This window comes from Octodon degus, unplaced genomic scaffold (genome assembly GCF_000260255.1).
Source record: "Octodon degus isolate 3935 unplaced genomic scaffold, OctDeg1.0 scaffold00167, whole genome shotgun sequence".
Taxonomy (NCBI): domain Eukaryota; kingdom Metazoa; phylum Chordata; class Mammalia; order Rodentia; family Octodontidae; genus Octodon; species Octodon degus.
In genome coordinates this window covers 2,910,892-2,924,813 of record NW_004524743.1, presented here as the reverse complement: position 1 = coordinate 2,924,813, position 13,922 = coordinate 2,910,892, and the positions used below count along the sequence as shown (strand labels likewise).

At 38.7% G+C, this 13,922-nt stretch overlaps 1 protein-coding gene and 1 pseudogene across 1 annotated transcript in view; one reads left to right on the top strand and one right to left on the bottom strand.

The window, feature by feature from the left end:
- Positions 1-13,922, bottom strand: part of Ak5 (adenylate kinase 5) — a 280,437-nt gene that overhangs the window by 242,575 nt on the left and 23,940 nt on the right. The gene's annotated exons all lie outside the window — the stretch shown is intronic.
- LOC105743783 lies at positions 7,576-8,055 on the top strand (annotated as a pseudogene).

The following is a 13,922-nucleotide window of genomic DNA, read 5'->3' as shown; positions in this document are numbered from 1 at the left end:
ACAGAATATGGAGATAAAAATTTTAAAAATGAAAAATATTTAAAGAAAATGAATAAACAATTACATATTTTTACACATAAATTTAGAAATCTAACGATATATAGCATTGTAGCAGGACAGTCCTGTGATTTTTTTTCTTGTCTTTTTTTCATTTATTACCCATTTTCTTTTAAAAAAACTTTTACTTGTGAGACAGTATGGTAATAATTGGTATGTCATGACAAGAAGTATGTATTTGGAAGACCAGAATGACCGGCATTCCAAGAGAGACCCTTCTATTACACATTGCTAACTTCAGTTCAGTTGCTTTGTTCACAGTTATCAGCATGTATAGTTAGTCAGGGTGAGAATTCTAGCAATTAACTGCTAGTTTAAAAAACCTGCTGATGTTTCTCAGGATCATTGCCTTGCCCATCTTATATTTACAAATATATGGCTTTGTCCCTGTCCTGTTTCCCAGCTTTTTGCCTTGCCCTCTTATTGTCCAATCCTCAAGTTCTCACTTTCCTTTTAATTGTGTTATACCTTTCTATTTGTTATTTCTTCTCTTGAGTTCTTACACTAGGGAGACTATATGATACTTATACATGTGGGTCTGGTTTATTTCACTTATGAGTATATCTTCAAGTGGCACCCATTTAAATATAAATGCTTCAAGTTTATCGTTCTTTATAGCTGAGTAATACTCCACTGTATAAAATTACAAAATCTTTTTCAACGATTCCTCATGTGACAGGTATCTTGGTTGTTTCCAAGATTTGGCTATCATAAATTGTGCTGCTATAAACATAGGTACACATACATCACTATGATATGATGTTTTCAGTTCCTCTGGGAAAACTTCCAGTAGGGGAATAGCTAGCTTGACTGGGATTTCAAATCCTAGTTTCTTAAGGAGTCTCGACACTGATTTCCATTAACGGTTGTACCAGTCTACATTCTTACCAGCAGTGGAGAAGGGTTCCCTTTTCCCCACAGCCTCTCCAACATTTGTTGTTGGTTGATTTCATTATGATAGCCATTCTTTCTGGAGTGAGATGGTATTTCAGTGGTATTTTAATTTGCATTTCATGGATAGCTAATGATGTGGAGCATTTTTTCATATATTTAATCGCTTCTTTAATTTCGTCCTCTGAGAAGTATGTGTGCATCTCAGATGCCCATTTCTGTATTGGGTCTTTAAATTTAGAGGCCCTAATATACTTTAGTTCTTTATAAATTCTAGAGAGCAGACCTTTGTCTGAGTGCTTATTAGTTAAGATTTTTTTGAAATTCGTGGGTTGTCTTTTCACTTTGTTGGTAATTTCTGTTGACGTGTAAAAACTTCTCAATAACAGTTGGTCCCAGTTGTTAATTCTTTCACATGTTACTCATGTGATATGATTTTTGTTCATGAACTCTCTGCCTACCCCTATGTCTTCAAAAGTTCCTCCTACTTTCTCTTCCAGGAGTTTTACTGTTTCTGCTTTCATGTTTAGATCTTTAATCCATTTTGACTTTAGCTTAGTGCATGGTGATAGACTTGGTCAAGTTTTAGTTTTCAGCATGTAGAGAGTCAGTTTTTCCAGCACCATTTGTTAAAGAGGCTATCTTTCTTGGAGCAAGCATGTTTCGTCCCTTTGTCGAAGATCAGGTGGCTGAGTTTGATAGTAGAGGCCTCTGCATCTTCTAATCTATTCCATTGATCCTCAGGTCTATTTCATTGCCAATACCATGCTGATTTTATCACAGTAGCTTTGTAGTATAATTTCAAGTCAGAAATTGTAATGCCTCTTGCCTTGTCTTTGTTGGCCAGGATTGCCTTTGCTATTCTAGGTCTTTTCTGGTTCCAAACAAATTTTAGGAACCATTTCTCTAGGTCTTGGAAGTATGCTGGTGGTAGTTTGATAGGGATTGCATTAAATCTGTACAACAATTTTGGGAGTATGGCCATCTTCACGATGTTGGTTCTTCCTATCCAGGAGCAGGGAATATCTTTCCATTTTCTGAAATCCTCTATGATCTTTTTTTTCAGAGTATAATTTTCCATGAAAAAACCTTTGACTTCTTTAGTTAAATGAATTCCAAGGTATTTCATTTTCTGTGGTGCTATTGTAAAAGATATTATTTCTCTAATTTCCCTTTCAGTGTGTTTGTTATCTGTGTAGAAGAATGCTATTGACTTTTGGGTACTGACTGTGTATCCTGCTATGCTACTGAATTTGTGTATCAATTCTAGTAGGTTCTTGGTGGCGTTTTTCTGGTCTTCCAAGTAAAGTATTATGTGATGTGCAAAAAATGATAATTTAACTTCTTTACCAATTCTTTTTTTAGTATATGTGCTGCCGAAGCGAGCACACCAATTCTTATTCATTTTATTTCTATCTCTTGTCTAATGGCTCTAGCTAATAATTCCAAAACTGTATTGAAGAAGAGTGGTGATATAGGACATCCTTGTCTTGCACCAGATCTGACAGTAAAAGATTTCAGCTTTTCCCCATTTAGAATTATATTAGGTGTTGGGTTCTCATAGATGGCTTTTATCAAATTGAAGTTGAGGTCTTCTATTCCAATTTTCTGTAGGACTTTGAGCATGAATGAGTGTTGGACTTTGTCAAAGGCCTTTTCTGCATTAATTGAGATGATCATGTGGTTTTTAGATTTTCCTCTGCTGATATAATATATTACATTTATAGATTTTAGAATACTGAACCATCCTTGCGTCCCTGGGATGAATCCTACCTGGTCATGGTGTATGATCTTTTTGATGATTTGTGTATTATATTTACTAGGATTTTATTGAGGATTTTTGCATCTATGTTCATGAGGGAGATTGGCCTGTAGTGCTCTTTTTTAGTTGTGTCTTTCCCTGGTTTTGGTATCAGTATAATACTTGCTTCCAGGAGTGATTCTGGGAGAACTTTTTCCTTTTCAAATTCACTGAAGAGTTTGAGGAATGTAGGGATTATATCTTTTGTAAATTTCTTGTAGAATTCAGCTGTGAATCCATCCAGACCTGGACATTTCTTTGTTGGCAGGCTTTTTATTACATTTTCAATTTCATTGGCTGTTATGGGGTTATAGAGAGTTCTTCTATCTTCTTGATTCTGTTTTGGTAATTTGTAGGAATTACCAAAATTTCTAGGAATCTGTCCATTTCTTCTGTGTCTTCTATTCTGTGAGCATAAAGATTCTCAAAATAGCTATTGATAATCTTTTAAATTTCCACTGGGTCTGTGATGATTACACCGTTTTCATTCCTTATTGCTTGTATTTGAATTTTTTCTTTCCTCTTTTTGACGAGGTTAGCTAGGGGCTTATCAATTTTGTTTAATCTTTCAAAGAACCAGCTTTTTGATTCATTAATTCTTTGAATGGTTTTCTTCATCTCAGTTGAATTACTTTCTGCTCTAATCTTTATGATTTCTTTCCGTCTTTGGGTTCTGGGTTTGGTTTGCTCTTCCTTTTCTACATGTTGGAGGTACAGCATTACGGTGTTTATTTGTTTCCATTCTGTTTCCTAATGTGTGAGTTCACAGCTATGAATTTCCCTCTGAGAACTGCTTTCATCGCATCCCATAAATCCGATAAGTTGTGGTTAAATTTCCATTGAATTGTAGATATTGTTGAATTTCTTGTTTAATTTCATCTGTGATCCATTGATTGCTGAATGGGGTGTTACTTACTTTCCATGTATTTAGGGTTTTTTTCTTGTTTCTTTTGTCATTTATTTCCATTTTCATTGCACTGTGGTCAGATAATATGCATGGGATAATTTGTTTTCTTACATATACTTAAGCATGACCTATGGACCAGTGTGTGGTCTATTTTAGAAAATGACCCATGTGCAGCTGAGAAAAAAGTGTATACAGCTGTGTTTGGGTGGAACACTCTATATATGTCCACCAAGTCCATTTGTTCCAAGCTCTGCTTCAGTTCTACTACTGCTTTGCTAATTTTTTGTCTGGTTGACCTATCTTTTTGGGATAAGGGGGTGTTATGTTCTCTTGTTAAGATTGTGGTATTGGATATTAGATTTTTCATGTCCATTAAGATTTGTCTTATATAGTTGGGTGCTCCTGTGTTTGGTGCATACATACTTATGACTGTTACCTCTTCCTCTTGAATTTTTCCCCTAACCAGTATATAGTGGCCTTCTTTATTTTGTTTGATCATTTTTGGTTTGAAGTTGAAAATGAGAATAGGATTGCTACTCCTGCTTTTTTCTGAGGTGCTCGGGCATGTAGTATTGTCTTCCATTCTTTGATTTTTAGTCTATGAATTTCTTTATGAGTTAAATGTGTTTCTTGTATACAGCATATTGGATTTTGTTTCCTAATCCACTGTGCCAGTCTATTTCTCTTAATTGATGAAATGAGTCCATTTACATTGATGGTTAGAACTGAGTTCTTCAGATGTTGTTCACTTGATCTTAAGTCAAAAGGCCAAAAAGCGACCTCCTCATGTGTTTTTGTCATGGAAATATCTTAGTTCTTCATCAATTTTGAAAGACAGTTTCATGTAGTACACCAATTTGGGCTACAGGCTGTTTTCTTTTAGGGCTTGATATATTTCATTTCAAGATCTCCTGCACTTGAGGGTTTGTGTTGAGAAATCTGCTGTCATTCTGATGGTATTTCTTTCATAGAGAATTTGTTTCTTTTCTCTAATAGTTCTAATATTCTGTTTATGCACTGAATTTCTTTTTTTTTCTGCATTGTAGGGAAGGGTCTACAGGGTGTTCAGGGTCTCACTACTAGATTGGACTTGTAGTGATTCTCCTGTTTACAGCCTCCCAAATGCTGGGACTATAGGTATGTGCCACCACATCCAGTCTATGTGTTGAATTTCTTAAATCTTAACTATTATATGCCTTGGTATAGACTTTTTTTTTAATCATGGCCATTTGGAGTTCTATATGTCTCACTCATTTCTATGTCATATTCTTTTTCCCTCCTTGAGAAGTTTTCCGTCATATGTTCTGTGAACCAGGTTTTTTTAATGTCCTTTGAGCTATCTCATGCTTTTTCAGTGAATCTCATCAATTTTATATTCTTCTTTGCATCACTAGCACATGTTGGATTTATTTTTTGTGGTCTCTTGCTATTTTAAAGAAATATTTCTTTTTTATGTATTTAGGATAGGTTTTAGAAGGGTACATAGGCTCTTACTACATAGATTGGACTCGTAGTGATCCTTCTGTTTTCAGCCTCCCAAGTGCTGAGATTACAGGCGTGTGCCACCAGATGAACTTTGTTCATCTGCTTTGTTACTTCATTGTTACCACTTCAGAGAACCCAAATGGATAGTGTTTTAATTGTTCCACCTCACTGCCCCCTGAGTTTGTCTTTGGTAATCTCCCAGTCTCAGTCACTGTCTTGGTGCACCCCAAGGGCAGGGCCAGCACAGCACACCGAGGATCAAACCCCGGCTGCTGTGCTCTGCCTAAGCAGGCACTTTAGTCCACTGAGCTGTCTGGCCAGCCCAAGAAATCTTTCTTTTCATGATCACTAACTACAATTTTGTCTTCTATATATGATATTTTGTCCTCATATTAGCTCATTCTGCTACATATACTTTCAATAGAATTTTTAATCTCCCATGGATTCCATTTCTTTTTTATATTGGGCATTCATAGTTTCCTTCATTTTCCTAAGCTCTTCATTTTTAAGAATCTGTATCTGCTCTACTGTCATTAAGCATGCCTTTCATTATGGTCACCATCTCTAAAGTTAGCTGAGAAAACTTTGTTCATCTGCTTTGTTACTTCCATTGTTACCACTTCAGAGGGCCCAAGTGGATTTTTTTTTAATTGTTCTACCTCACTGCCCCGAGTTTGCCTTTGGTAATCTCCACATCTGGATTTGTATCTTGTTTAAGTATCTTCTCATTTTCTACCTATTTAAAAGTATAATTCCTGGGCTAATGTTTATAAATTGCTAATGATGGGAATGACTAGTTCTCAGTGATGTTTTCTGGGTATATGTTTTTTGGGTTTTTAGTATGCTGCAAAATCCTGCCTAATCAATTTATTAAGGATGAGAAATTGCTGCCTACTTGGCCCAGCACCTGGTTCTTTGGCAATGGCATATAACACTGTTTGTGACCATTAGGCAATTTTAGATTTGGTATACCAGAAAGAACAACTGATTAGAACAATTATGTCATCTTGGCTAAAGTAGTACAACCAGCAAAAACAACAGTATCACACGACCTAGAAAGTAACACTTTGATAACTATTAATTTTCTGTCTTTAGCCCTATGAACTAGATTTGTGGTTACATCACAAAATCTAAAACAAACCAGAAAACTGTACACAGTAAATAAGCTCTCAATGTGGTAATTTTACACATGGGGGAAAATTTAAAAGGGACTATGAGAAAAAAATAGAGAAATAGTAGAAGAGGAAGAGATTTGAAGCATGGCTGGAGGACAAAGCAAGATTATGTAAACTTTGGAAAACTGGTAAAGAGAAGTAGGAAAGAAAGAAGGAAAAAAATTGCAAGAACAGAACAACAGCAACAAAACCCTAAAAGCCATGTTTACATTCACATAAAAACAAGAACAAACAATCAACGAAAAGCAAAAACAAGGGGCCGGGCAATGGCTCAGCAGAATAAGTGCTTCCCTGGCAAGAAAAGAAAAGAAAAACATAAGAAAATGAAAAAAAAAAAAAAAAAAAAAGTTCACTTCAAGGTGTGATTCTGCTCTCCCTGTAGACAATATGGGCAGACAAAGTCTAGATCTGAACTGATTAATCCCAGAAAACTAGGGAGCTGGAAACTGCTACATGTAGCTGGCCCACAGCTATTCTGAGTTGTGAGTTCAATTGGCCCCTCTCCAAGATGGCGCCTAGATAAATGCCCTTTCCTGGGGTCGGGGCTATCTGAACTTCAATAGCTCAGCAGACACTGCACTCTCCTGCATCTGCTGCTCTGTTCCACTGCTGTGTTTCTCCACAGAGGCCTCTGGGATCACCAGTGATTACTGTGCTCTATAGGTGGGAGCCACCCTTCCCACACAGTGAGTGCATCTAGGCTCAAGGGTAAACTCCATCATTTTTCTTCACTGAACTCTCCCTTCATTCTCCCTAGGGATTTAAATTCTTGCTTTAGATTCTTTCTGGATCCTGAGGATCCAGTTCCCTTCTTCTTTCCCTCCTCATGTTGCTATATATTAGTGTCTGAACACCAGATCTTGGAGAAGATGCTTTTCTGCTGCTCACCTCTCCACCAAGATAGCTGTTTAATTTGAATTTATATTTTGGTGGTTTCTTAGGATATTCAAATTATAGTTGTATCTGCACTTTCTTAAGGTAGCTGGGCCTAACAATTAATGCAGCACAGGAGTTTGTTTCACCAAATCACTGTGCAGAAAACACAAAATGTTAACCCAAGGAAAGCTTTTGTTTTTTTGTACTAGGGATTGGACTCAGGACCTTGGGCTTGCCAGGCAGGTGCTTAGGCTGCTCAGCTATTTCCCTGACCCACTGAGAAAGCCTTCTGCCATTCACCAAGTATTCTGGGAAAACGAGACTGCTATATGACAGCATGAAAGAATGAATATAGCTTGGAAAGCAGCAGCACCAGATCCAAGATGGCAGCCAACAGAAGGCTGATGAAGGAGCTTGAAGAGATCCACAAATGTGGAATGAAAAACTTCCATAACATCCAGGTTGATGAAGCTAATTTATTGACTTGGCAAGGGCTTATTTTTCCTGACAACTCTCCATATGATAAGGGGGCCTCTTGAATTGAAATCAACTTTCCAGCAGAGTATCCACTCAAACCACCAAAGATCACATTTAAAACAAAGATCTATCACTCAAACATTGATGAAAAAGGGCAAGTTTGCCAACTTGTAATTAGTGCTGAGAACTGGAAGCCAGCGACCAAGACCAACCAAGTAATCCAGTCCCTCATAGTACTGATGAATGACCCCCAGCCTGAGCACCCGCTCCAGTCTGACCTAGCTGAAGAATACTCTAAGGACCATAAAAAATTCTGTAAAAATGCTGACGAGTTTACAAAGAAATATGGAAAAAGTGATCTGTGGACTAAAATCTGCCACAAATGATTCCAGTAAGTGTGAACAGAGACGCCGAGCAGTGCATTCAGACATCCGCAAAGCAAGCCTCTGAAAAATTGACACGTGTCACCACCTGGTGTCACTTGTGGCAGTTACTTTGAACAGTTTTCTTAATTAAAAGTGATCTAGTAACCTGTGAAGAAAGGATTAAAAATCTCAGATATACCAAAAAAAAAAAAAAAAAAGCCCAAAGAATGAATATAGTAGTTATTGTAGTACTACATTCACTGCATGTCAGGGCCATGAGGAAGACAACGAGTAGGTGTTAATACAGATCTGGCTTTATCAAGTTGGTCACTGTGCCAGATACTTCCCTTTGTTGCTCTAACTCCACTGTCCAACTCTGTGCCTGGGTGGTGCCTCTTCCCAATGCAGTAGTGGGTTCTCTTGACCTCTGGCTTGCAGCTAGTTTTGGCCAGTGATAAACATTAACAAGACCTCATAGGAAGTGAGAGCAAAGTCTGGACATTTATCCCTCTGGCTGCCTACCTGGGGCATCATCAGAAGCAGATGACTGCACTCCCCTGAAGGTCAAGGTCCTAATATGGAATCCACTCCTATACCTGTTATTTTTTTCCAGAGGTTAAGTAAAATAGTTTCTTTCTTGAAGTTGTAGGCATTGGGAGGGAAGCAGAACTCATTTCCTCCTGCTCCATGGTACAGAACTATCTTCTGTAGTTTCCTCAAGTCCTTTACACCTTTAGTGTACACTATTTGAGGGGAACTGAATGACTCAGTAATGAATGAACTAGTAACTTATAATGTAAGATGTTAAATACAACATAAGATACTAAATAATATGAGCCATAGAAATGTTATAGATTACAATGTCACATGTAGCAAATGCACATGATAGAGAAAAATATCTAAGGGTTAGGGTTCTAAGGGAAGATGTTCAAGAGGTTAGCCTGGAGATGCAATTCAAAAGAAAAGAAAGAGGAGGGGAGGAGAAAGGAGGGGAAGAAGAGGAAAGGAAATAAGACTACTGAAGAGCAAAACATAGTGAAGGAGCAAGGGCACTGGGCAAAGGTTGGACCAGCTCCAATCAGACTGCATGGCACCCATGTTCCTTGAAGATTCACACATCTAATGCCATTAGTACTATGAACCCAACTTATGTGAAAATCTGCATATTCTAAGGAATTTCTTTCCCAATCTTGTAAGGAAGAATGCAGACTCACAAAGTGATAATATGTAACCACTGTGGATGTGCTTGAATTCCAGTACTTCAATATCACTATTAACAGACCATGTACTCCATACTATAACATGTCATCCCTGAGAATTTTTTCTGTATGCTATTGAATACTAAGATGAAGTTTTCACTTTCATGTATTTAAGAATCACCTTTTCTAAAGGTTGCTAACTTGCAAACTTGCAGATTCTTGGGTCCCACCCACCAGAAATTTAATTCTGCCATTCTGTGAAGGGTTATGAACCATCCACATTTTTTAAACAAGATATGCACCTGCTGATTCTGATGAAAACCACACCAGGAGGGCAAGTGTATGGAAAACAATTATTATGGAAGGCTTTAAATCAGAGAACAAGAGTGGGTTTTCAAAAAACTTGGACCTACCATGGGGCATAAAATAGAATAAGGACAAGGAAGGTATATAAGAGGAGACTTTGGGGCTGGGGAGATAGCTTAGCAGTCTAAGCGTCTACCTGGCAAGTGCAAGGACCTGGGCTCTATTTCAGGTACCACATACCATGCTGGCCCCAGAATCCCGGCATGGTAGAGCAAGCTTGTAATCCCAGCACTCTGGGAGGCTGAGACAGGAGGATTGCAAGTTTGAGCCTCATTTGGGTGATATAGTGACTCTGCAGGACTCTGCCTCAAAAATAAAAACTTTTTAAAAGGGCTGGGGATATAGCTCAGTGTGAAGAGCCTGGGCTCAATCCCCAGCATTGAAAAGAAAAAAACTACAAAGAAAGGAGGGGGACAGACAACTGTAAAGTGGTAAATGACAGGTATTGCTGTGTTTCCTAGTGGAGTTAAAAAAAATGTTAATAAGTTGTTTTCTTTTATACTTATTTTTTTTAAGAAGAAGATTCTTAAATCAATTACTTTTCCTTGAACATAGGCCAGTTCTACCAATTCATTTCTAACTAATAGACATGATAGGGCATTTCTGAGTCTCCCGGGTTAGTAACTTTGGATGTGGAGATTCTATGAAGTCCAGTTTTAGCCTGAGACCTCCATGTAGAGAGACAAGAGATGTGCAAGAAGCCACAGCTGTTTCAGCTGTTAGAGTCTTTACAAACCAAGCATCAGACATATAAGCAGATGGCAAGATGAGCCCAGCCACAACCATTTAAACTGCAACCTCAGAAAAGAACTTGAATCAAAACCAGCATAACCCCCAGTTCTTGATTTCCTATTCCACAGGACACATGTACAGTTATCCACTTACTGTTTGAGATCACTAAGTTCTGGGCATGATTTGTTACAGTCCATACTTAGTATACACATCAAAGTCAAAGGCAAATTTGATTTTATCTTTGTATAAAGTATGGAAATTGCCTTTTCATTTTACATAAGACAATCACAAAAATCTCATCAGCCTTTTAAGTTTAATGGCCTTTTGTTGTATCACAACAGACTGCAATAAAAATAAATGAATAATTGTCTTCTAATGCATTCTCAATTGCAAAACCTAATTATTAAATAATTATAAGTAAGCTTCTATGTCATTAGCTTTAAAGAAAGCATCAACATTTTCTTTAACATTTTGCATGAAAGTGCTAATACTGAGGGAAAATATTGCATAATTAAAATTAAATCACTCCCCCTTAGGAGTAAATCAAATTTTTCCCCCTTAGGAACAGCAAATCAAATTATAAGTCTGTCAAATCCATTCACTATGCAAATAAGATGATAATGGCCCTTGGAGGATTGATCTTCTTTTATCTCTAAGCTGTTTTGTAAAAAACAAATAATAACAATAATATGTATCTAGTTGAAATTTCTTCATACATACAATCTTAGACTCAGAACTAAATCTATTTTTAGATTCCTTTTAAATGGCAAAATGGAGATAAATTATAGATGCTAGAGGAGATCACAACTACAAAAAGAAAAAAAGAACACCAAATGGCCACATGTACCTGCTCCAGCAGGCCTTGTTCTCCTTCACCCCACAGTGCATAAAGGATGGAGTCTGCCAGGGCTGTGTGTGCTCCAGGGCATGACCCTCCCAAGGATAATTCCCAGCAGCCTGTCTCTCTTACTGAGAAGCTTCGGAGGGACTAAAGGTGCACCTCAGAGGCAGAATGCGCTCGGCACAAGGGTGGCCCTGGGTTCCATCTAGTGCACATGCGCATACACCAATCCCAGTAGAAGCCTGAAGGAACACAAGTCTCCTTCCTACTATTTATGTCACTTTGGCCCCTCCACTACAATCCAAGTAAATTTGGTTCCTGTCATTCCTAAGCATTGGTACTTTAGACTGTAAACATTTCACTCCAAAATGGTAAATCACACAGCAGAAGACAAAAGCACATAGCAATGGCTGTTTTTGCAAGAATCTGAATTTGTGTTAAAGAGGCCATCACCTCAGGGAGTCCCCAGACCATCTCTGAGTGTTCCCAACCCAACATGTTTAATCCCCAGGTCCACAAATCCTTAAGAATGGTGTATGAACATGGAGGAGGGATCAACTTGATGAAGTGGGGTTCCAGAGGAAATATTGTATATTTGGTTGAAATGCACTTTTGAAAGTCTACATGTAGGAGAAATTATGCTTCTCCAGTCTTTCACATCTAGGCAGATATTGTAGTACCCACTATGTCATATGTGAAACACTTTTTTATGGCAAAATAAAAACAATAATTAAAATGTGATACCACAGAGTCAGGTGTGGTGGCCCACACCTGTAATCCTAGCATTGAGGAGGCTGAGGCAGGAGGATCTGTAGTTTGAGACTAGCCTGAACTATGTAGTGCATTCAACTCCAGTCTGGACCACAGAGTTGAGACCCAGTCTTAAAAATCAAAATGAAACAAAAGCAACAAAACTCAAGTATCACTACAAAATTGGTTTAGTCTTGAATAAAATCTTCGAAACAAATTTACTTGTTTCCTCAAAATAAGTTTCATTTTAAATCATATTTTTATATTATTCTTTAAAATAAGTGCAAAAATAGTTTTTGTGCTAAAATATATAGAAATGCTTAGGAATTTCATACACCTTGATCTCATCCTCTTAAATACTGTGTATATATTCTATATTTTCCATTAGAATGGATAGCAGGGCTAATGTTGAAATGATTTTTACTGATAGCATGTATGATCAAAAGTGTATAGAGAATAATATATAAATGTATTAAGTGAAGATGTAGGAAATTTTTTTTCTTTGTTTTTTTGAGATGATCTCACTATGTGGTCCAGGGTGGTCTTAAACTTGTAGCAATCCTACCACCTCTGCCTCCCAAGTACTGGAATCACAGGGGCGCACCACCACACCCAGCTGTTGGGAGGAAATCTGTGGGTAGATTCCCTTATATAAACTCTCTCTGAAACATGTATGGGTCCACAACAATGCATGGCACATAGCAGATTTTTGGTACGTGGTCAATGTTGATTTTACCATGACTATGACTGGTCTACTACACCCCTGTCTCCTCTAGGCCCGCACTGCACTGTTTCACAGACACAGGGCAGGCACAAGTGAAGGCTGGCTTCCCTCCAGCCTAGGTCTTTGGGAGAAGCCCCAAGGGCTGGATGTGAGTACACTGCACTGTTGCCTCCTGTGAGGGCACAGCTGGGCACAGTGAAGGCACATGGTGACATGGAGTGCCAGGCAGACTCCTATACTCATTGCTGCCTGTGGAGGGCCGAAGCTCAGAGGCCATGATGAGGAGAATGCAGGGTGTAGACTTTAATAACCGCTTACAGGGTGGGGTTAAGGAGGGGATGATGGGGTCCCTAGGAGCTAAGTAGTGAAGACCCTGCCCCAAAACAACAGCCTTGACCCAGATGCAGGGACACAGGCCACCAAACTTGCATAGATTTCAAGAAAAGCAGAAATCTGCCTTTTATTTTGTGATGCTCCAGCTTTAAATTTTGGTACATATTAAAAGAACATCCACAGCCCAAATTTAGCCTGAAGCTGCCCATCTGAGATCTCAGGGCAAGCGATGCTGGTGGCCCAGAGTCCACACCGGCCCCACAGGGCCAGAGCTCTGGCCTCGCCTGCCAGAGGCTATGAACAAATTATTCATCTGCCACCTCAGTTTCTTCATCTGGAAAGTGGGGCAACAGCAGCTAAGGTTGGAGGTAAAGCTGATAAAAATCAATGGTAAAGTTTGTACATCTAAATAAAAATAGTGTAGTTTGCTAACACCAAAAAAACAGAATGAAAAATATAAACTGAGAAAATACAGTTTAACATGAATCAGTATCTCTGCATGCAGCAGAAAGCAAAGGTTTGGAGTTTTGTTATATTTAAAGCACAGAAATAGAAAAAAAATTACATTCTTGGAAGAAAATAAACCATAACAGGATTGGTAAAGAATATATGGAGCCAGACAGGAACACAGGGGCTATGAAACCACTGGTCCCAGTGAACCTGGCAAAAGCGCCTGGCAGAGCAGCACTGGCCCGACAAGCATAGGGAGGGGCCACAGTGAGCCATCTGCACCCTAGAAGGCAGGAAGGGGCTGGGGACACTGGGCAGAACCAAAGGAGGGTGCTCAGGATGGGGCTTGGCTTCTGCTGCGACTGCAGCATGAAATGCACTTCCCAGAGCCCCTCACACCTGCTGTCCACACAGGGCTAACGAGGTGCATAGTCTGACCTCAGGGACCTGCAGAAGCATGCAAGGGAGGCCATGCAAGTGAAGGGCTGTGACT